This window comes from Oryctolagus cuniculus, chromosome 6, assembly GCF_964237555.1.
Source record: "Oryctolagus cuniculus chromosome 6, mOryCun1.1, whole genome shotgun sequence".
NCBI classification, from domain to species: Eukaryota; Metazoa; Chordata; class Mammalia; order Lagomorpha; family Leporidae; genus Oryctolagus; species Oryctolagus cuniculus.
Window position 1 is genome coordinate 15198937 of NC_091437.1, and position 20694 is coordinate 15219630.

General features: G+C 44.0%; 1 long non-coding RNA gene across 3 annotated transcripts in view; it reads right to left on the reverse strand.

Moving 5' to 3' along the window:
* Window positions 1-20694, reverse strand: part of LOC103347859 (uncharacterized) — a 210790-nt gene that overhangs the window by 98471 nt on the left and 91625 nt on the right. The window contains exon 6 of one of the 3 annotated variants that reach the window (XR_516366.3): window positions 4312-19475. The exons of the other annotated variants lie outside the window; for them this stretch is intronic. This is a non-coding gene — a long non-coding RNA (uncharacterized lncRNA). Of the gene's footprint in view, window positions 1-4311; window positions 19476-20694 lie in introns of those variants that run through there. 3 annotated transcript variants of the gene reach the window in all.

Below are 20694 nucleotides of genomic sequence, written 5' to 3' on the forward strand. Positions count from 1 at the left end.
GACAAAGATACGCAGATACTTTGAAAAAATTATGGGAATGCTAGGGTGTTAGATCAGCCATTTCCATCTGCCGCCTGATACAAGGAAGTTAATTCCAGGGTTATTTCCAAGGACAGAAGAGCCTAGGGTGATTCCTGATGCCATAAACAAGAATGTCAATTGTTAAGTCAACAACAGGAGTCACTGTGCACCTACTCCCCATGTAGGATCTCTGTCCTTAATGTGTTGTACTATGCGAATTAATGGTATAACTAGTACTCAAACAGTACTTTATACTTTGTGTTTCTGTGTGGGTGCAAACTGCTGAAATCTTTACTTAGTCTATACTAAATTGATCTTCTGTATATAAAGATAATTGAAAATGAATCTTGATGTGAATGGGATGGGAGAGGGAGTGGGAGATGGGATGGTTTCGGGTAGGAGGGAGGTTATGGTGGAAAAAAGGCATTATAACCCAAAAGTTGTACTTTGGAAATTTATATTTATTAAATAAAAGTTTAAAAAAATACAACCCCCTGTATTTTTGGTGAGGAAATGGAGGCTCAGAAAGAATGATCAACTTCAGACAAACTAAAACAGGAAGCTAAGTCAACAACCCCTCACCACAGGAACATTCTTTCTAGAACAGTCTCTACGTTATTTCTAAGTGTGCTAGTTAATGGCTTAAAGAGCGAAGTCCAAGGCAAGCAGCAAATATGCTGAAAATACAACACCAACACATGGGTGATGAAACCTCAGGAAATTCTATGGGGTAAAAGGTAATTTTCCAAAATGTTATTCCCTTTACTGCAATTTTTGAAATGCTCTCAGAGATACTTTCATCATCATTTAATTCAGACCTTTATCCAGTGTGCAACGTATTTGTGCAATGCTCTTATAGCAAGCTGAATGTACAATATTAAGAAGGTATGAAAGGAATAATAGTAAAACAAACAATCTACAAGCAAAACTCTACTCTCTGTGTACTGCCAATATTTCGCCGAACATTATCATCTAGAAAAGTCTGCAAATATTGGCTGAATACACTAAGTCTGCTACAGGAGTTAAACAAATTTATCATAAATGTTAGGTGGAATCCAGAGCTCTAAAATATGAAATTCTGGGTATACTGCCAAGAATAGACAGAGAATAGATCTGTTCGCATTGAAGCAAAACTGATGCAGCTCTGCACATCCCTATGACTTAACTGTAACATATTTAAATGACAAAGATACGAAGATACTTTGAAAAAAACTTCTGGGAATGCTAGGGTGTTAGATCAGCCATTTCCATCTGCCGTCCAATGCGAGGAAGTTAATTCCAGGGTTATTTCCAAGGACAGAAATGAGAGCATTAACTCTTCTAGCCAGCACATCACGGAGAAGGGGAAGAGATCACCAAGCCTTCTCCATGTCCCCTCCAAGGACCACTTCCTTGAAGCCACTCTTCTGCCCTGCGTGGTCATAGATTCCGTCACCCTTTGCCACATTTGGCAAACCACTTGAAGCTGGCCACATCCAGTTTCCTGCTTAAAAATCCACTCAGGAAAGACAAAGAAAGTAACCAGTAGCTTCAACAATGGAGTCTCCAACAGCATTCTCTCTTTTTTTTTTTTTTTTTTTTTTTTTTTTTTTTTTTTTTTGACAGGCAGAGTGGACAGTGAGAGAGAGACAGAGAGAAAGGTCTTCCTTTGCCGTTGGTTCACCCTCCAATGGCCACCGCGGCCGGCGCGCTGCGGCCGGTGCACCGCGCTGATCCGATGGCAGGAGCCAGGAGCCAGGTGCTTTTCCTGGTCTCCCATGGGGTGCAGGGCCCAAGCACTTGGGCCATCCTCCACTGCACTCCCGGGCCACAGCAGAGAGCTGGCCTGGAAGAGGGGCAACCGGGACAGAATCCGGCGCCCCGACCGGGGCTAGAACCCGGTGTGCCGGCGCCGCTAGGCGGAGGATTAGCCTAGTGAGCCGCGGCGCCGGCCCCTCATTTTTTTTTAACGTGCAGCGTTAAGCAACAGTATGTAGGTCATGGGTGATACACAGGCAGATCTTCTTCAGAAAATTTTTAGCAATTATTGCCCATTTGCAGAATGTAATTGTACTGTAACTTCCGTCAGCAAGGCTCACTCAAATCCACAGTCCTGAAGGTCCTCAGTTGCAATCCTGGCTCCTGAGTCCTTATGCCTGATGCCGCCCACATTTTTAATGTCGAACGTGGCTGGCACTGCACAACACACCAGTCTTTCTTACAAAATAAATCCTCCTCTGGAGCCGCAGCTTCCCTTCTGCTGTCTTTTCATCAATTTCTCTTCCTTCCTGACTGCCACAGAGCCCCAAAGGGCAGCAGAAGTCTGTTGAAAATAATTCCATATCTCCCAGCCGCCATAAAAACTCCATCCAAAGGAATAAAGTGTATTTGAAGAAAATAACATTTAAAACGCTCTCTTGACACTGTGGCATAGAACCTGTATAAATGCAGAATCTTTTTTTTTTTCCTTTACTTAATCTCACTTTAAAATGTTATCCTTTTCAAATGTGGTTTGTGTAACTGCTGGAAGAAGGAGCTCTTTTAAACAATTGCAAGAGAATAACGTAGGAATCAAAGTGTCAAATTCCCTCACATTATTTTGCAGGTAGCCTTAAACACTTCTCGAATGCCTGTGAGAAATCAAATATTGGTAATCTGCCCGTGTCCATTCCTCTCTTCCCAGATAGCTAATGACATGCATTATACTTCTCTGACTGTGTGTACCTTTCATTGCACTTAAAGCCTTTAATCCTTCTCTTTTTAGATAAAATGCCATAACCACAGTGTAGCAGGTTAAGATTGATTGACAACTGCATATAATTATGGCTTCAATAGTGGAGTATGTTTTACAGTTGAAAAAGAAAAAAAAAAGCACAACCTTGAAAATAAAGAAGTTGTGCCCTTTCTCTGGGATAAAAGAATCATATCAAATTGGTTCATTTCTTTGCTGGGATGAAATAAAAGATTTCCTGTCACAAAGAATGCCACCCAAAAGGCTGCTGGAGGATGTCTTTCTTGGCTAGATAATGCCTTGCCAATAAGGAAATCAAAGGAGATAAAAGCAGAATTTTAGGAGTTTGTCTCCTTTTACTTCATTTCCCATTCATGGTTCATACATAGTAGAGAACAAAAAGATACAACAGCAGAGAAATGTAGCCTCAAAAATACAGATTTCTAAAGTATATAAAAGGAGGAAGTTTGTGAATTAAAACCAAAGGCAATGCCAGGTTAAATAAGCCCCCCTGCTTTTTGTCTGGCCTTAGATTATAGCAAAAGTTACAATAAATTTCTTTTTCTTTCCCTCCAGCCCTGGTGTTCTATTTCACCCTAATATTCAGTACAAAAATGTTTACAGATTGACTCTATCAGTTGGGAACCTGAGATCTAGACAGTGAGTCCTACCCAATGGTGCACAGGGTAAGTGTGTATGGTTTTGAGGTCATTTTCTCCTCTGTTTATTGCAGTGTTGAGTGCCCACTACAAGGCAACCATCATTTTAGATTCCAGGGGTACAACAGTGAATAACAGTCCCTATCCTTATAGAATTGATATCCTAGTGAAACGAATACATACAAGAAATACAGCAACAAACGCAGAATGTGTCAACTGGTGTTCAGCATTGTTCCTATGGAGAAAAGCCAGAAGGTAGGAAGGAGAGGGTGTGTGTGGAAGAAGTCAGGAAGAATGCCGTGAAAAAGGACACCTGCTAATGCCAGCAGCTCTTCACGAGATAAACCTGCAAGAAAAGGAAATGCAAAAAAAAGGCCCTGACTCCGGGGCATCTATGTGCTACGTTCAAAGACCCAATATAGATGGTGAAATAAAAGGTAAATGCAAGGAGCAGTGGCCAGGATGCACCATGGGGTTTGCTGTGTCAGAAGAGGAGTGACAACGCGAAGAGGTGAGACAGTGATAGAGCGATGAGACTGGCAGGCTGCAGCCCCAGTGGGTACATCAGCATCAGAATCCAGATGGAGAGGTAGAGGAGCTTAATGTTATGGCCGGCACTGCAGCTCACTAGGCTAATCCTCTGCCTTGCAGCGCCTGCACACTGGGTTCTAGTCCCGGTCAGGGCGCTGGATTCTGTCCCGGTTGCCCCTCTTCCAGGCCAGCTCTCTGCTGTGGCCCGGGAGTGCAGTGGAGGATGGCCCAAGTGCTTGGGCCCTGCACCCCATGGGAGACCAGGAGAAGCACCTGGCTCCTGCCATCCATCAGATCAGCGTGGTGCGCCAGCTACAGCACGCTGGCTGTGGTGGCCATTGGAGGGTGAACCAACGGCAAAGGAAGACCTTTCTCTCTGTCTCTCTCTCACTGTCCACTATGCCTGTCAAAAAAATAAAAAAAAAAAAAGAGCCACTGATTGAAGGTGGAGAAACCAAAACTGAGATTAGAGCCCAGGTACAATCAGCAGTAACAGCAAGGCCAAGGACATGACCAGGGCAGTTAGTGGGAAAGCAACACAAGATGGCCCAAGTACCTGATCCCCGGCCACCGACGTCATGAGACCAGGAAGGACTTGCAGGCTCCTGGCTTTGGCCTGGTCCAGCCACAGCCATTGCAGTCATTCAAGGAATGAATACTCCCTCTCTGTCGCTCTGCCTTTCAAATAAATAAGTCTTTAAAAAATAATAATCTGTATTCCTTCATGGAATGTTCTTGGGGTGCCATATTCTGAACCTCTTGACTCAAAGGGAAATGTCTTCATTCCCAAAGAGTTCTTTCACAAAGTCAGTGTTTTATGAATGAAATACAACAGTTCTAGGGCTACCTAGAGCAGAGTAGATTCAATGAAATTTAGCTCTTACCATGCCACCCTTCAACCCTTCGTATTCCACCTACAAACCTTCCCAAGTCCAAACTCTGCTGGGCTAAGCAGCTCTATTTCCAATTTTAGATAGCTCAGCATTTTGAACCCCAAATGAGGTCAGTCAAATAAAGAATGAGACCCATAAGTGCTGTCAGCCTGGGTACCCTTTATTTATTCATGGTATGTAAAAACCCAGGAAAATATTGTTAAGTCACATCCTACCTTAGGAATGCATTAAAATATCGGATCATTTCTATTCCATAAGGGAGGGAGGGAGGCAGGAAGGGATGCAGGGAGGGGACCAACAATACTTTAAGGACCAATAAACATATTCTGGAACCAATAATGCTTTAAGGACAAACTTCTCAAAATGCTTAGCTGTAACTTCTGAATTCAGAACAGTAGAACTGTCCAGACACTTTTGAGGTTAATTTGAATTGAGCAGGATACTGGTGCCGAACTCCAGACACCTGGTCCATGAGGCTAAGACTGTGAAATCTTTGGAGACATGGGAGAGGGCACTGGAGTTAAGAGGGAGGTCAGACTAGTGGAGGCAGCAGTGGCAAGGGCCATGTGCAGAGAGACAGCTACAGCAGCCAGGAAGAGAGAAAAGAACGATTTTTAAAAAGGGAGATAATAAACGCTAAGTCTGATTACAAGAAATGTATTATTCCTAATGGGAGTGAAAGGGCAGATGACCAGGCACCAGTGGGTGATGACAAACACATAGACTCCTAGTACATTCAGCACTGCTCCGGGATTCAGGCGAATGAGTCAGCACTTTTCCCACAATGCTTTTGTAACATTGATGCAAAGGTCAATATATTGAAAAAGACAAAGAGTACTCTGGTTTTATTATGAAAAGAGCTTTGGTCTTTCAGATCCCCTGGAAGGGTCTTGGAGATATCCCCAGCCCTGCCCCAGTAGTCTGCAGCCTTCAATGTGAGAATATATATATATATATATATATATATATATATATATATATACATACATACATACACACACACACTTACCCTGTGCACCATTGGGTAGGACTCACTGTCTAGATCTCAGGTTCCCAACTGATGGAGTCAATCCATAACCATTTTTGTACTGAATATTAGGGTGAAATAGAATACCAGGGCTAGAGGGAAAGAAAAAGAAATTTATTGTAACTCTTGCTATAATCTAAGGCCAGACAAAAAGCAGGCGGGCTTATTTAACACCCCACCACGGCATCCCACTGGGGGAGGCTGGCAAGGTAAGGGCCGTGCTGGATTCCCTCTTTCTAGAACACCACCTACTCCCTTGGCTAACAATTGTCTCTCATGGGCCGGCGCCGCGGCTCACTAGGCTAATCCTCCGCCTAGCAGCGCCAGCACACCGGGTTCTAGTCCTTGTCGGGGCGCCAGATTCTGTCCCGGTTGCCCCTCTTCCAGGCCAGCTCTCTGCTGTGGCCAGGGAGTGCAGTGGAGGATGGCCCAGGTGCTTGGGCCCTGCACCCCATGGGAGACCAGGATAAGCACCTGGCTCCTGGCTCCTGCCATCGGATCAGCGCGGTGCACCGGCTGCAGCGCACCGGCCGCGGCGGCCATTGGAGGGTGAACCAACGGCAAAGGAAGACCTTTCTCTCTGTCTCTCTCTCTCACTGTCCACTCTGCCTGTTAAAAAAAAAAAAAATTGTCTCTCATGCATCTGAGGTTGGCAGCCTTAGCACCCTGTGGGCTGGCCTCACGTTTAAGGCTTTCTGGACTGATTTCAAGGCTTCTGCAGAGACCCTAGGCCCCACGGCCAAGAACTGTTGGCCTGAAGCTCCCTGGGTGGGCTGGACACGTCTCTGCTACAGGTACTTCTTCCTCTTGCAGTCTTGGGCTCCTTTAGCTTGTCTCTGGCCAGGCTGTGTCCCCTAGAAGGTGGGCGCACTGCAGCCTATTCCTCATCTGGAAGAATTCACTCTCATTTCTGCAAATTTCCCCCAATATTTGCATCCAGGCAAAACACCTATGTAACCACTTCCCACATCAAGTATCCGTAATGTGAAGAAACTATGAACTGTCTCAGCACAACATCACTGTGCTAGGCAAGAGCTGCTTTAAGTAGCTACCATGAGTAAAAATTAGAAAACCCTCTTGGTCATTATTTCTGTTTGCCACCTCCAAGCTGGCCCATAGCATTGTCAGTTACAGCAACAATCTTTAGAACCAATATGATCCACTATGACCAATTCAACCATGTCGCAATGAATGCCTTCGGTGAGAGTGGCTAGGATAAAGCATTGTCACTGTCTGTGTTTTACCATAGCTAAGCCTATCCAGATACACATTCACACACATATGAATCATTTCATGCCATCTTTTTTTTTGACAGGCAGAGTTAGTGAGAAAGAGAGACAGAGAGAAAGGTCTTCTTTCCGTTGGTTCACCTCTCAAATGGCCGCCACAGCCAGCGCGCTGTGCCGATCCGAAGCCAGAAGCCAGGTACTTCTCCTGGTCTCCCACGTGGGCGCAGGGCCCAAGCACTTGGGCCATCCTCCATTGCACCCTCCGGGCCACAGCAGAGAGCTGGCCTGGAAGAGGAGCAACCAGGACAGAATGTGGTGCCCCGACCGGGACTAGAACCTGGGGTGCCAGTGCCGCAGGTGGAGAGGATTAGCCTAGTGAGCCACAGTGCCAGCCCATGCAATCATTTTTATCCATGTAGACATATACATATATTTACATAATTACAGTTTTTATGGTTGAAACTCAAAAGTTCTAGCCAATTTTTTGCTGTTTTCTGAGAAAAATAATCTGTGTACAAAATTTGTAGATGAGTCTCAAATAAATATACAAGCATAACAAATGCAGATAATTATTTACTCAACGTGGACCAGCTAACAACGTACATTCATCGAAGTTTAGCAACAATGTAGGCAATTCTATGCTTTACAGTATTCTTAAACCTCAGTGAAGTGTTGTAAATAATTAATTTTACCTTAATTAATATAAATAACCCTTAATAAATTTAATTTAAATGCCTATTTAAGACTCAATTTAAAGTGCTGCTCTGTAAACCATGTAGCCTGACCATACAAATATTCTTAATGCCAGAGATGATTTGTACTTCAAAATCCTCAGGGAAAAAAGTAGATAAAAACAAAATGGATCAGCACGTCGTTAGTTGCTAAACCATTATTTACTTACCAGGCTTAGTACACAAGAGGGATATTGTCGGAGTACTCGCTGCCGCGATAAAATTCAATCATGTCAGCATTTTTCACACCCAACAAAAGAAATATGTAATAGAGAGAGAACTCTGCTTCCTTTTAAAGAAAAAACCAATCCCCTTCTCAGCCCAGTAGCCCACCTTAATCTGGTGATTAAATTCCAAGGATGAGTGATCTTGAGGTGTCATAAAAATACAAAGTGTATCCATATATTGGATTTTATTAATCTCCTGATTGCGACTGCTTTCGTTTTATTCTTGGAATAAACTGGGAAAGTCCATTTATACTTACATTCTAGAGCATAATTACTATGATTAAAAAGTTGTGGTAACTTATGAGCTGTAAAACTAGTAAATTATATCCAGCCTGTAAGTAGAACTAATTATAAAGCTGTTGCTTGATTAAGGTGTTTATACTAAAGAGTATTAAAGGGATTAGTCCAAAGCTTTACATTCTACAGCACAGAATTAATATGCGGGATTTAAACACTCAAATTAATTCAGGTGCAGCAAACAATTATATGAAATAGGAACACTCGACCCGGCTAATGACCACACTAGTCCACCAAGCTAATTTATAATCATGTACTTATTGACCTCTCTGCGTGTTCACCAAGCACTGTTCTCACGCTAATTCTGCCTGCAAGCCAGGGGCCCAGCGCTGTGACTGGTCATCAGAATGATTAGCAGCAGACAGGGAACACAGACCTGAATAGCATTGTTAGCTTTGTCACAGTCAAACAACCTGTCTTGCAAAAAGCCACCTGTGAATGAGAAACTATACCTCATCATCATCACCGTCAAGAAGAAACATTTAGTAAAAACCTACCGTGAACATTTCTAGTCTCTCCACTAGCTTTGCTTCAAACATGACCTTGGAGCGTTTATCTGCTAAATTACAGGCTAGGTCAAAATGACAGCTAATCAAGTTTAAGTCCTAAGATCCCTGTAGCTGACAATTATGCTAAACTGCAGTCAAACTAAGCCATAGTCCACTGTTTAATCTCCTTTAGGATTTATTCTGATTAAATGAATCCAGTCTCGGTTTCCCTGGGATCTATTCATTCAATAGTTTTCACCTTGTGAGTTTGGAAGATGTTAAAGGGAAGAAATTGATAATGCACACTTATCTCCAAATAACCAAGGAGCGTGGACTTGAATAGAAAAGATACCCACACTATTAACTACACGTAGATTTGAAAGGGTACTGATATAAGAGAGGCACAAAGAATGACGTCAGTTTATACGCTGGAAGATGATACCACAGGTACTACAGGTGTACTACCTAAAACGTCAGAACTAGAACCCAAACGCCTGGGTAGATGGGTCTTTGCTCGTATCAGCAGATATGTGAATGCAGATTATTGCTTTCATGTACCTGCACTTCACTGTTTTTTTGTTTTTTTGTTTTTTTGTTTTGTTTTGTTTTGTTTTTTGACAGGCAGAATGGCCAGTGAGAGAGAGAGAGAGAGAGAAAGGGTGCACTTCACGGTTAAAAAGTTACAGACGGATCTAACAGAACTGTTGAGTTGATAGGAAATTTAATTTCTTATATAAAAAGGGTGGCTTTTTCTCCTGTTGGGTATCCCCCAAACACATGGGGAGTAAGGAGATGCCCTGAGAGAGAATGCCACCTGTATAATCTGCTCAACTTTCTCACTTATTCATTCACTAAAGTCTTCTTTGATCAGAAACTCGCCTGCTCCTCTGAGAGAATAGCACCAAACTAAAAATGAAATGTTGATCTTGGCAGAATAGCGACGTTGTAACTACTAGGCCAACCTAACGGCTTATTAACCTGACCCCTCACACCATCCACGGCCTGCTGTTAAGTTAGGAGGTATGTGTCCTTGTCACTGAGCAACCCGGGGGGAGGGGATGGTGTGAGCCAGCAGCATCCAAAGCTCACAACTGTGGGCCTGGGTGCCCGATCCTGGAAATGAGCCCCAACAGCAACTGCGAAGCTTGGAGGCATTGCTGGGCCAAGGAACGAGAGAAAGTTTACTCTGCTCATATCACACAAATTTAAGTCTACTAGTGACGTAGGCAGGTGGATAGGGTAAAATCAATTCAATTTGAGAGCTGGAAGACCAAGCCCTTGGTGTGACCTCATGCCCCTACCTGACCCCACCTGTACGCCCATCTGCCAATCAGACTACCTAACCACTGCCCCTTAGGGAGTAAATAAAAGGCCGGGACCACGGTGAGCCCTCCTCTTGTTGCCCTGCCACTGCCTGGCCTTCGGGCCGCCTGTTCTCTGCTTTCCTGCCCTGCAAGCTTGCTCCATATGGCTCGCTCCTGGCCTGCTCTCTGCCTGGTATGGACCCAACTTAGCTTCTAGACTTCTCTTTCTCCCCTGAATAAGGCCCGCACTCCCCTGCGCATTTCTCTCCCTGAATAGAATCTTTAAAAAAAACTTACCATGTTGTCTGGTCTATTTGAGCCTATCTTCAGAATTCTGCTCTGAATAAGTGGCAAGAGCCTACAGGGTTATTAATATTGAAAATTATTAATAAGCAGTCCGGTATCACTAGTATCACACAAAACATAAACTAAAGATTTTTCCAGCCCCATGTGCTAACTCTGTGGCAGGCATAAGGTCACACAATTTACATGCATTGTTTCTTTTAACCCATACAAAAATTCAAGCACGGGCATATTATTGAACTCACCTTACAGATGAAAAAATTAAGAAAAACATTTAGTAAGTGGTAGGCATGAGCAGTAAATTCAGGTCTGATTCTGAAGTCCATTGTCACAAACATAAAGTCATTCTACCAGAAAAACAGTAAATGGTAGTAAGTTCTGGTCTGTTCCCTGAATTGTTATGAAATATTTTCTTTCTAAATGTCTTTCTCTCTTGTGTTTAAAGAATACACAGAAGAAACCGACAGAAGACCTGGAGATTGAGTTTAATTTAATAGCAGGTCCACTGAAATCAGAAAGTGTTTTCAGAATGAAATCCTGGAAAACACAGTTGCTCCCCCGAGAAGTGGGAATTGGCAAACTCGCAGTGGATCAGACCGGATGAGCGCCGGAGTACCCCGTGCCCGTCTGTTTTCTATTTGACACAAAGTGTTCTTGTGTCCAATAACTGATGAAAACAAATTTGATCTGCTTTCTGGAGAGTCACAAAGCACATCACCATATCAAAAACCCCCAGTTGTCCCGAATCTAGAACTCGAAGCTTATAATCTTTCCAACATGATTTATCCACAAAATTCTCCTTTGAAAACCGGAGGAGACATTTATTCTCATTCCACAGCATCCTGACTGTCCGTGGGCTCTGTTTCAGGGAATACTGGTGCACTGTGTAGGAACGGATCTGTGCGTACCATGGGAAGGAAACTGCAGCAACACCCATGAGAAAACTAAAATCTGGAGATGGTAGCAGAAGGAGCAATGGGATTTGGCATGAACCATTTTCCACTGGGGTGCTGGAGAGCGGGAAGGACAATGAGCAGATGGACAGTGACCACGCTATGCACCTTGATGCGTCCAAGGTTTAGGCAGCAACTGTGCCATATACAAAGTAGAGGCATATGAAATATTTACTGGTGAGTGATTCAGTGGAGAACATCAGAAGCAGAAAATAGCTTAGAATTCCGCAGAGATGGAATTCTGAGAAGCAAAGTTAAGAACTAGGACATGAAAATATTAAATCTCTGACACAGGATCCAAATCTTTCAGTAACTTCTACCTCTACACTCACAGAAATGTCACATTCTCATTATTCCAGTTCTTTCCATGCCCATACAAATGACTTAGCCTTGTTCTACACTTAGAGGATGTGTGGCAAATCACCTACATTGAAGTGATTTGAAAATCAGCAAACAGTCTGCATAAATATTAGGTGCCCACATGTAAAGAAATGTTGGAAACAACTTTTGGGACTTATTCTCCCAATGAGACATTTTTTCTTTATGCTAATTTGGACAAAAGGGGGCTCCACAATGGAAGATGAGATTTTGTTCAGCTAAGTAACACACTAGCACAAAGTAAATGGCATTTTTTAAAGATAAAAAAAAAAACAATTTGTATGTTGCTTTATCCCCTCCCCTGCCGCTCCCTGTGGTTATTTACATCCCAATTAGTTGGTGTATTTTAGGATAAAGGTTCTTTGTGAGGAAGGATCTACCTGAAACAGGTAAACTATAACAAAAGACCACATCTATCAATGAAATAAGGAGGGTCATCTATCAAGGTGAAGGTTAGTGACCCAAACCTGGAAGCACAGGATAGCGCATTGGAGGAAATGCTGAACTACAGCCACATTCTCATGGAACCAGTCGAATGCATATGTCTAATCCAAAAACACAGTGACTCAAGCCTATCCAGTTAGATAAAGAAAAAAATGTTGATTTTAAAATAGCCCGAGAATCACAATTCAGTAACTGTGGCACAAAAAACTTAATTTTTTTTCCCAAAGGTGAACTTGCAGAACCATATGTGGGATGATCATGACTTTCTCAGGTTTAGAGCCTTATCTTTTTCTTGTTTTTTGCTTATATCCTATGTTTCTCCTCCATGAATCATAACGGTGACAACATCCTGACTGATACGTGAGGTGTGTGAACAGTCATGTCCGGGTGTTAGCCAATAGAGGCTTGACTCTGGATTTGCTTTCACGATCTCCACTCAAGAGGTTTAGAAATTTCTGAGCAAAGTCTGGCCAGTCCAGCAGTTCAGAACCTGGAAGCTAAGGTTCATCACGCATCACATCATAAGCAAAAGGATGAATGCAGATCATAGTAAATTTTTTGGCCATTTTGATAATTTTATATGTTAAAGCAGACTATCACGGGACCGCCTGTCCAGTTCATCACTTACATGGTTTCTTTGGTTACTCTTCTAGTTATGCAGAATGAAATATCGGGCATAACAATTTTGTCATGCTCATTGTATCCTGTCTTTTACAACTATGTGTGTGTGCATATGGATAACAGGTTTTACAGAACACAGTGCAACTGAGTCATAGCCAAGGCCCTCCAAATGAGACGCATAGATGGAATGCCTAAATGTTGATCAAAGGAACCGAAGGTAGCAAAGTGTATGGACCATTTCCAGGCAAAGAAAATGTCACTTGCAAAAATTCCAAGAAGAAAGCGGACCAGTGAACTTTTTTGATCTGTTGGAACTTAACTACTAAAATGTGTCTATCAGCCCCCCCCCCCAGGGATGTGGCCCCCACTGCAGCCAAGAGCACTGATCAACAATATTTTTCACCCATGAAGGCCTTGCTGTTGGATGCAATGTGCTTCGGGGTGCCTGCCGTCAAGGGCTGTGAGGCAAAATCATGGCTCTACCTGAGCCTTCACGCTCAGCACAATGCATACTGTGTGCTTCATTTATGTCATCCGTTCAACATTTTCTCATAGACACGATGTGCGTGGGCAGCTTGGTTTGGCCTGAGAATGCTATTTGACCTGCTGCGTAGCTGTCAGATACTGCAGGTATCAGAAATAGGAGGCAAGCCCCTCCCCACTGGGCATTCAGACCAATCAACCCTAATAAGCCACAGAGTCACGAAGGCCAAAGCCATATTTCCCTGTGTGCTGAGACACCAGGCTACCCTCACCTGAAGGAAGACAACACAAGTCTATCTAGTTTCCTTCATAGTGTGTTCATCACAATCAGCTCTCATCTTCTGGACAGCCCAAAAGCATTTTAATATAAATACACAATGTAAAGTTTCTAATACTAAAATAACCATATCCAGTGATTTGTTTCCTTATAAATAATTTCTAGTTAACATCATCAGGCAACTTTTTACAATTTTCATCACCATCACCTCATGTTGCCAGGCTGTGCAGTAGCAATGACAAGATCCTTGAGCACAAAAGTATCCTTGTACTGTGCTGGGTGTGTGTGTGGGGGGGGGGGGTCCCACGATCTCTGTAGGAATGCCTCGTGGCCATCGAGTATCCTTGTACTGTGCCGGGTGTGTGTGTGTGGGGGGGGGGGTCCCACGATCTCTGTAGGAATGCCTCGTGGCCATTGAGTATCCTTGTACTGTGCTGGGGGGGGGGGGGCGTCCCACGATCTCTGTAGGAATACCCCGTGTCCATCGAGTTCCTGCTCATCCTGCTGGAATTCAAACCTGGTAAAACAGCTAACGGGTTCCCTTCCTCCCCGCCCCTCTCTCCTACAGGCCAGCAGCTGCTTTCTGGTTGGCTTGCATCACGTGGCTCTCACTGCTGCATGTCTTCCACTGAGATCACAACCTGAGAATCCACGCCCAGCTAGTGCTATGGATCAGCTCTCTTCTAGGCAAGGACTCTCTGAAGAGGGATCTCTGCCTTCCTGGCCAGCTACAACCCCTTGAAGGATGAATGTGGATTCCTGGTTTCCCCCACTGATGGACCCAAAGCCCACTTAGAACAGTCAAGTCTGGGCCTCTTCCCTCTGCTCTACGCCACTGCCTATGTGTGCAGGGATCCCTCTCACACAAGCAAAGGTGATGAGAACTCTGTCTTCCCAAACAGAAACGAGAAGGAAAGCCCCTCTTCTAGACATTCTTCCTTCAACATTCACGTCCCAGATGGAGAGACTGGTACACACCTGCTCTTTGATCGCATGCTTTTTCTACCAATATTGACGTGTATCCCAGGGCCAAAACCCGGGATCGCTGCCACCTTCATGTAGCCTGGTCTGGCCTGGTTACTCACGTGCTAATGGATGAAATACAGGATCTGGGGCGGGGGGGGGGGGGGGGGATGAATTTTCTGAAAAGTCTGACTTACCAAACTATTTCCTTGCTGTAAATGCTATTTTGAATGGCAGAAGCACAATATTCTCTCCTGGCAGTCCACCAGTCCTAATCCATCACTCCCATCTGCCTCCTCTCCTTAAGACTAATCAATACTTCTGATCAACAAGGAAAACGGAATTGCATAAAAACAAAATGCAAGGAACATGTTGACAACATCTCTCAAACTGTCCTCCCCACCAGCACTTACATTCCTCTGGTGGAGCAAGAAAAAGAAAATCGCGGACAGTACCACCCATGGAGCTTTTCCCGTCTGTTCTTTATTCTGGAATCATCTTCCTACGTCCTGCAAGCATCCTAAGAGCGGCGTCCTGCTGGGATCACTCAATCCCAACTCCAACGCCACACTGACAGAGGTGATCTTGGCGATGATCTCCTTGCACGGTAGCTCTGACCTTGGCTCATTTTGTAACTCTTGGATTCTGGGTCAGGTCTGAATTTCAAGTGCCAGTTTAGGAACAGGAACAGAAAGGCAAGAAAACCACAGGGTGAAACTACCAAACCCACTGATTGCAGGGGTGCAAAAAATGCAAAGACCTTGGGCACTACTGATTCTCGCTTCTTTTCTGAGCATGCATCTGTGGACAGTCTTCTGTTAACTACAGTCAGAAAGTCACTCCGAGTCACCTCTGACCTCACGTACTTCTTGGGCTGTGTTTCACCAGGTTTCCCGATCTACCATTACCAGCTACCCAGACAGCACGAATGTAAATGAATGAGAGATAAAAACGTTCTGTTGGCCCTCAGATGATTCCAGAAGGTTCCCTCTTGCAAATCTCTACTGAACTCCCCTTTATCTATGACAAGGTTGCCTTTTGGCAATTTATGCTGCATAAATATTCAAGGCTGTTAAGTGGGTGTCAAACAGAGATGAACAAAATCAAGGGCTCTTGCTTTAACAATGGTGCATTCCATTGGGTAGACGGTCGGGAGTATGATTACCTGAATCCACAGCAGTGCCGTGGGAGAAGCTCATGGACGCATCACAAGGCAGACAGGAAGGCAAAGTTACCCACAGTGGGAGGATCTGGGGTAGGTTTCAGGGGTCAGCTGAGCTTGGAGAAGGCAGAAGATTTCCATAAACAGCAAGAATGGAGAGGACACTGAAAATATGTGAACAAATCCACCCCTGGAGATATAGAGGTCGGAATATTCCAGTGAAATTAAGAGTGAGTCAGTGTGTACACTGTAGGAGGCAAGAGGGACAGGCAGTTCAAGACCAAAGGCTGGATCCAGAAGTGCCTTGAGTAGGTGGCACTGTGACCATCATTTTTGAAGCCACAAGGAGTATAATAGAGTTTGAACAGGAGGACAGCTTGATCTCAAAGCAGGGATATGAATACAGGTAATGCAACTCTTTTAAACTCAGGAAAAGAAGAGATACTGTGGTTAAGATGTTAGAAAAGGGGTCGGCACTGTGGCACAGTGGGTTAAAGCCCTGGCCTGCAGTGCCGCCATCCCAAATGGGCACTGGTTTGAGTCCTAGCTGCTCCTCTTCCGATTCAGCTCCCTGCTAATGTACCTGGGAAAGGGGTAGAACACAGCCTAAGTGCTTGGGTCCCCGCTGGGGCTCCTGGCTCCTGGCTTCAGATCAGTGCAATTCCACCTTTGCAGCCAAATGGGGAGTGAACCAGCGGATGGAAGCCCTTTCTCTGTCTCTGTCTCTTTACAAAAAAGATGCAAGAAAAGATTTTCTGTTTGGATGTGAATTGCAATTAAATGTATGTGCTTTCGCACTGAGCAGGCAGTTTGTCTCCAGATTAAGTAAACACTTCTCAGAAGGATGGAAGCTGTTTCCAGCACAGCCTTTGACATGTACTGACTGGGTTTCTAATCTGCACTTGAAATGCAACCTAGCACAAACACTGCACACAAAAGAGGGGTGTCTTTTTTTTTCTTGGCAAAAGTTTCCTGTGCTAAAAATGTGTTTGGAATTCTGGAACGAGACTTAGAGCTCCTAGTTCCTCCAAAGTACTTTCTATGAACTTACTCTTCAAATGGCATTCATCAGTGGACTACGGGAATTTGGCACGGGAGACGAGGGGAAAGTGAGAGTCTTGAAAACTGAGACACTTGTCCATAAATTACACCCAGCACAGACTCCAGCTGTTCCATTAAAATAAAACAATTCCACCGTCACCTCTTGTCCACGGTGAGCTGGCAAGAGAGGATTCACGATTGTTCTCTGCATAGGGAGTGACACACCTGGGGCACACACACTCACGACGGCAGTGGCGGGGCATCTCTGGGTGGCATCTGGCGATGGCCCAGCTCAGCACTGTCAGTGTGCAGTCCTCACCACTCCTAAAATGTTGGGTGAGATGCGTCATGGCAGGCACACCCCAGTGTGGCAACATCTTGAATTTTTCCCACCAAAGTAGATAATATTCAAACTTTGCATATACTAACAGTCACACCCCAGACACACACACACACACACACTCACACCAGCTGCTGCCATTGGCTAATTTACTTTTTTTAAGATTTATTTATTTAGAAGGGAGAGTTACAGAGAGGCAGAGGGAGAGAGAAAGAAAGGTGGGTCTCGAACCAGTGCCCATATGGGATGCCATGGCTTTACCCGCTACGCCACAGCACCGGCCCCAGCTAACTTATTTCTTATTTGAGAAATAATTCTTTTTTTTAGAGTTGTACTGATGGAACAGGAAAGAGACTTGAAAACAGCATGCAACTACACTTGGCAAATACTAAGTTGAGAAAGACTTGCTACTGATTCCTGTAAAACCTTAGAGAGCTCAGGTGTGTGAGTGACTGGATACACACCTAGAGAGCATCAAACCCTCACGGATTGTATCCTCATGGCTTCGTCTTCCTGGCACTGCAGTGAGTTTAGAAGGAAAGGTGTCTTAGTCCCTGATTTGGCTTGCTGGGAAAATGGCGTGAAGTTGTTAGGTACCGTCTACAACGTCAGGTATTTTGACCGATGCTGGGTCTTCTCACTGTGTGCAACCATACGCGATGAGCTACATTTGGTTGCTGGAGGAACACTGTGTATGAAGAGCCCTTCCACCACAGAGCTAGCTGCTCTCTGATCATGTGCCTGGCTGCTGGGCTAGGGGTGAAAATGCAGCTTCCCATACAGAACCAAAACTAAGCTGCTTCCTTGAGTCTCTGGCCTCTGATATCAAGTTGTGCCCTCCTGCCCCTGGAAGATGCACAAGCCGTGGGAATACGTGCTTTCTGGGGCATCCCTTGCGATGCTTTCCCACAGCAGCAGAGTAGACTGAGTAACCCGGACTGTGCTCTGGGTTAAGCCTTAGTTACCGCAGTTACATGTTTTACTCCTGTTCCCCCACCACCACCACTGTTTGCTGAACTCTTTACTTACTATAGGTTTAATCTTATGAGTATAAATAAAACTGAAAATAGATCTTTGTAAAAAATTAAGAGTGGGAATAGGAGAGAGAGGAGGAAGATGGGTGGGCATGGATGGGAAGGAGAGTAGGGTGGGCAGAATCACTGTGTTCCTAAATCTGTGTATATGAAATGCATGAAATTTGTATACTTTAAATAAAAGTTTTCAAAAAATCAGTTGACTAATTTTGACTGGCAAACTGGGATATGTTATTTTTAATGATTGTCAGACATCATTATTCATAATTTTTGGTTGGGATAGCAGCTCATGAATATTTAAAAAGATTTTTTTTTTTTGCCTAAAACAAACTTTATGGGTCACAAAAGCAATGATAGTGAAGTGGAATGTGCGGCTTGTGACCTGAGGACAGGCTACAGGTGAAAAAGAACTGTTCACCTACATAACACAGTAAACTGGGAAATAGAAGTAGTTCTTAAAATACATGACCATAGGTTCAAATGAGGAGGAGGCAATGGCAGCATCAACCCCTCGTTCTTGTCCAGGCCTCCTCGTTTAAACTCTCCACCTGCACTGGGCATTCAGGAAATCTTCTGTGGATGGTCTCCTACTCAACAGCTGCTTCAGCCTATACGTTTCCATTTTTCTACCAGTTTTGATATATGTAATTCTGGTGAATGCTTTCTAAAGTACAACTCTTTACGGGTGCAAGGGCATTTTAACCACTCTAAGGATGCAAGCCCCACAGCCCCACAGCCAGCCCCGCAGACAGCTCGGGCTGTCCTCCTACCAGCCGCGGTAGGAACTGTCCCGCTGGGTAGTTTCAGAGAATCCTAACTTGCTGACCCAGACAAGCTGTCACGAATGCTTCCTCTGCCGTAAGAGGTCATATTACGTGTGAACAGGAAGTGCCACTTCCGGACATTGCATATGATACAATGTAATATTAATTTTTTAAGTTTCATGTTTGTAAAATTTTCTATTTGAAGGGGTGGGGGAGGGGGGAGAGAGAGAAAGAGATCATCCATACCCAGTTCATTTGCCAACAGCTGCAACAGCTGGGGTGGGCATGGATCTGGAACTCAAGGTGAATCTCCCACGTGAGTGGCAGGGCCCCACATACCTGGGTCATCACCGCTGCCTCCCAGGGTGCACAGCAGGAGAAAGCCGGAATGAGGAGCAAAGCTGGGACTCAAACCTAGACACTCTGATAGGGGTGTCAGAGTCTCAAGGGGGCGTCTCAACCACTGCACCACTTGACCCTTTAAATGAACGTCTCTTCCCACTGGATACAAGATTTACGATAGCTTAGCTGTCTTGTCTGCCTCTTGAGTCCCATCATCTGAGAATTACCTGCCCCAGTCCATGCTTACTAGTATCTGTTGAACAAGGGCATGAGTGAATTTTCTCATCAAGCGAGTATTTCTGAACATTCTCAATCCTCAGATTGGAAAAGGGGTCTACAACTAGATTTAGGAGAACTGTTCCTCCAAATTAATTCCCTTTGACACTACCTAATTTTTCAATGGCTATACTTTCTCAATGGTTATAGTTTTCATTTCTACATTTCTATATTTTTTCTATTTAGCTTTGTTTTTGTTGTTTTTAATAGCATTATTGCTTCATTTTACCTCTGATTATCCTAAATAAACATATTTTAACCCTTTCTGACTCTTCATTATCAATGACTTTATCTGGGTAAATCAAGACTTTAAGTATTTGCCTTTCCTTCTTAACATTGCATGATTTAATGGATATTGGGATTTTTATTTCACACTTATTTTGACAAGGAAATTTAGTCTTGATGTTCAGTTTTTGGTTTATATTGGTTCTTGGGCAATGCTGTTTGCAATCCTTGTAACTTTATCGAGGCTTGCTTTGTGACAGAGCACATAGTCTAGAGGACATTTCGTGTGCACTTGACAAGACAGGCAGTCTGCTGTCTTCACTCCATGGATATCAGGCAGGTCAAACTATTCACACAGTCGTTCAAGCCTTCTGCACCTTTGCCGATTTTCTGTCTAGTTGCTCTTTCCATTGCTGAGAATGGGTATTGAGATTTCTATTATTGTTGAATCATCTGTGTCTTCGTTCTAATCCATCACTTGCTACTTCGTCTATTGTCAGATTCTATTAGCAGGTGTATAGCATTTATAATTGTTTTATCTTCCTCAAGTACTGACCCTTTTGTCACTATGAAATGACCTTGTCTCCAATAATATTTCTTATCTCAAAGGCTATTTTGTCTAATATGGATATGGTCAATTTAGCTCTTCTTGTTACTGTTTGTACACTGGATTTTTCCACCTTTTTACTTCCAACCTATTTGAATCTGAAGTGTTACTTACGAGTGAAAATTGTGGCACTGTGGGTTAAGCACCACTGGGGATGCCAGCATCCCATACTAGAATGTATGTCAGGGTCCTGGCAATTCTGCTTAGACCCAGGTTTCTGGGAGGCCCTGGAGGATTGCTCAAGTGCTAGGGAGCCTGCCACCCACATGCAGACCCACATGGGGGTCCTGGCTCCTGCTTTTGGCCTGAGCCAGTTCTAGCTGTCATGGGCACTTGGAAAGTGAGCCAGCAAATGGAAGATCTT